This window comes from Chelmon rostratus, chromosome 11 (assembly GCF_017976325.1).
Source record: "Chelmon rostratus isolate fCheRos1 chromosome 11, fCheRos1.pri, whole genome shotgun sequence".
NCBI lineage: Eukaryota > Metazoa > Chordata > Actinopteri > Chaetodontiformes > Chaetodontidae > Chelmon > Chelmon rostratus.
In genome coordinates, this window is record NC_055668.1 from 12,029,400 (window position 1) to 12,033,818 (window position 4,419).

The window sequence follows — 4,419 nt, forward strand, 5'->3', positions numbered from 1 at the left end:
CAAGTAAAAGTCTTGCATTGAAGATTTCACTTTACTTCAGTAAAAATTTGCAAGTATTTTCAGGAAAATGTACTTCAAATATTAAAAGTAAAAGTACTAAACGTAGAAAGATGTCCTTTGTGCCTCCTGATGCTACATACATTAATGTAAAAGCAGCATTTTAATGCCGTAGTTGGTTGAGGTGGTGTAAGACTGCAACTAATTATTGTTTTCATGATGAATTAAGTATTTTCTCCACTGATTATTTGTTTTGTAAAAAAATCTGAAATTAGTGAGAAATGCCGTCACAATGATCCAGACTCCAAAGTTACACCTTCACAAAGCTTGTTTTGTCCAACCAACAGTTCAAACCGCAAAATGAGGAAAAATAAATTAAAATTACCAAAATAACTACAAGTAAAAGCAGCAAACCTTCACATATTTGAAGCTGGAAACAGGAAATGCTTTGGGGATGTTGTGATCGAGGGTGCAATTGTGTATAACAACAGAAACAGGAAGTGTATCTTTTAGCCTTCATATTTCACAAAGCTGCAATTCTCTGCATTTCCCCAAGTAGAAGGTTTGGAAATTGCGCCTGTAATGATTTCTGAGTACACCTTAAGTGCTTTCACCGGTCTACAGAGACATACGCATGAGTATAGCTGTCAGCAGAAAAGTCAGTGATCAACAGCCTGGGCTCACTCTCTTTTAGCAGCTGTTCTAGTGATGAGAACAAACAGCTTGATTTCTGACCCACGTGCTTTTTCAGCTAAAAACCTGCCGGTCAAGTGCGTCGGACACTCTTTATTATTTGATGGTATGAGGTTGTGTGTCTGTCTATCTGTAGAGCAACAGGTTGACGCCCTGTTAGGGACATTTCCCTGCTTTGTGATCATGCAGTGCATGCTGGGAAAGGCACCAGCAGTCCTGCAGCCCAGAAGGGATTTAATGAGTTGATAAAAGATAATGGTTGTTTTCCACGGCTCAAATCTAATGGAGAAACACTTCTGAGGGGAGAAACGCACAGAGAGCTCCACGTGTGGCTCGTTCAGTGTCTTTTCCTGGCCGTCATCCTCCACCCCCTCTGCGACTGCAGCATCATGTGTGCCATGCTCCTCTGGATGCTGTGGCCACCTCTGTCATGGAAACTATTACTAATCCACGATTATCCTCCGAATTTTCTTTCTGGGCTCCACCACTTGCTTCAGCCATGCTCACTATTTATCTCTGTGGCAAACCATCATCATCACGATAAATACGGCTTAATGCATGTGAGCTGATTAAACCGGCCCGGTACGGCTGAGCTTCAAAGCGATGGCTCAGAATCAGAGGTTATTAGAGAGAGGGGGAGGTTTTATGTTGTCCTCAGGCATTTATGTGAAATGTTTCAGAGCTACTGCCAGACACTGTAAATGTTAGTTGATGTAAGTAATAAGCCAAATGTGTTATTGTGTTTTGCAGAAGTGATAGTCAGCAGAGCACTAAAATACTGTTAGGTCCAACTCCAAATTTAATGAACTATCCTGACAACTTTGTACCACATTCATGTTTTAACACACTGGCAGAATGAGATGCTGCTGGGTGGCTGGATGACATAAACCTTCTGTGGTTAATTTTCTTCCTCATTATTTGTATGTACAACTTTCTCATGTGCAAGTTAACTCATATTTGTTTCAAGCATTTGATTCATTTAGCTTATAAACAGACATCAAACTGATTTCACTTTAGCAGCTATAAATGTGAAAGGTTCTGGGGTTGAGTTCGTCTGATGAGCCTGTGGGAAAAAAGAAAAGGGCAACGCGAGATTCTGTTAAAAGGCCTTTATTCCTTTTGTCTGAGGCTGTGGGGCCATATCATGGGAGCAGTTATTAACTTGCAGTCATGAATAGCCAAATAGAAGAGCGTCTTTGATCTGTCTTTTTCCATCATGACCGCCTGAAGGCAAATTTGTCATCAAAAAGAAGTTATAAAACGTGTAGCTGTCAGTTGGGTGGATTTCCGGGAACATTTAAAACTCTTTAGCACCTCTGAACTGGGGTCAGTATGCCTGCTCTGACTTCACTGTGTGCATCAGCCTCCTAAATGTGCACATTTTACATCCATTTAAATGCTTTGTATGCCAGGGGAGAGCATGTTTTATACACCCTTCACACAAAAAACCATGTGGTATGCACAAGCTGATATCTTCCCTAACCCACCCAACATCGGGGTCAGGACTCCCACACGGGGTTGCATAATGATTACCTGGGTAGAAAAAAAAAAACACATTTCTGCGACTCAAAATCAAATCGTTGCTTTTTCCTGTAAAATACTGCATAGTTGTACCTCTTGAGGCTGCTAAAATGATTCAAATGAAACAGTCTGAGACGGATAAATCACTTTTAAAGTGAAGCGCACACAGCTCATAGACCTGGACCCTGTAGCGAGGAATCTAAAGTAGCCATTGTCAGGTTCAGAGAGACAGACAGAAGCCACCACTGCAGCTGAGAAACTGTTGGTTACACATTAAACAGAGCTCATGTCCTTGTTAGGATTTAATTGCATGAGATGATTATAGCTTCCTTGTTTTGCTTAAGCCGGCTTTCATTACTTTGAAAAGCCAATTACGCAATTTATGTAAACAAATAATTTCACCTGTTATTCGTTATGTAATCTTGATCAGGACTCTGCTAAATCTAATCTATGTCACATTTCCAGATATGACCACTGGCCTACTGTCCTAGTCCTCTCTCCCACAGTCAAATGAATCAATGCATGGTCTCCAAAGACAACTGAAGTGGCTTATTGTAGGAAAAACACAATAAGCGCACAGATTTTCTGCCCCGGGGTTTCCTTCATGTGCACCTCCTCTTGGTTGCAAACCAGAGACCAGTTTATAGACTCAGAAGATTACTCAGCATTGGAAAGTCTACCCTCACCAGCAGGTTGGCCACTCCTAGGTTCTGAACACCAGCTCAGTATTTGCCTGTGTGATCCACCAGAGTGTGCTGAGGCTCAGGGTCGACCAGGCTGTCATCAGGAAGCCACTGCTGCTCAGTGTCGGCATGGTGCCTGATGACACCTTTGCCTGCCACATGACATTTTCATGTCATCTCAGCACTGTTTGATGATTTTTTGTTTACCACGTGCATGAGGTGGAGGATGAAAGTAGCAATGAGTATAGAAGCAGCAAATAAATGTACTTAACGTCATGTTAATGCTAATCTAATGCAACATTCTATAAGATAATCAAATGTGTTGCATGTAAATGTGGAGTCATAATATAGCTGCCAGATAAATGTAGTAAAAAGTTTTGTATTGTCCTCTGAAATGTAGTGGAGTACAGTTAAACAGTGGCTAAATACTAAAAGAAGTACAAGTACCTCAAAATCAAATTTAAGTACAGTACTTGAGTCAATGTACATGTAATGAACATTTCACATAAAAAGACTCTAATTCAAACTTTAATTGAGTGCAATTTGTTGTCTAATAAGTGGCTGCAAATAAGGATTCAAGCTTACTTATTAAAATCTTACAATGAATAAGAAGTATTATGATTAATGTAGTACAAAAGTGAATTTTTAATCATTCACCTGGCTCAAAATTGGGAGCATCAGTCCTGTATTGTCCTCTGTGCTGCACTGCAGTGAGCGGCACAGCCTTCTTTTAGATTCAAACTGAGTAAAACAGTGGTGCACAGCACAGGGTTTAAGATAAGATAAGATAAAACTTCATTTATCCCCCAGGGAAATTTGGGCAAAACAAAATACAAAATAAAAGTAGACTATATATATGTACATGTTATACAATTTTAGTTTAGTTTAGTACACTATCAGGCTTCCTGGAGCCTGCAAACACTGAGCCGCACTTGGTGGATGCGGAGCAGGCTGCCACTGAGGACAAACATGATAAAACTTGTTAGAGTGGATCAAACTGAGATCTGCCTGCTCCACAGATAGATTCAGTTCTGCATTTCTAATGAGTCCCAGCTGTTTGTGCAAGGAAAACACACAGCAGCAGCTTTTCACACCTTGTTCACTGCTGACTGCCGAGGAACATAATCTGCTGTCCAAAGGAGTGGAAATCAGAAAAGGAATAGCGTAGTGCTCTGCTGAGTACAGTAAATGTGTCTCAGTTTACTTAAACCTGGTGGCTGATGGTGCTTGTCCTGCATCCAGAAAACTCCATGTTCTCTGGTTGTGCCCCTAGCAACCCACACATGATCCAAACCCTCAACACTTGGAAGGAAGCTGCGCTCATTACTATTATTTTCCTTTTGGACTGTCAGAGATGGGATGTCTGCTTCACTATTTCATGCTCTCCTTATCTGCTTCTCTTTCCACCCACGGTAATTGAGGATGGCTGGAGGCCAGTAAAAGTCCAGAGTGAGGGGGGTTGGGGGGGGTGGAGAGGAAGAAGGACAGAAACAGAGGAGACAGAGAGAGCTGCTGGAAAGGGCAG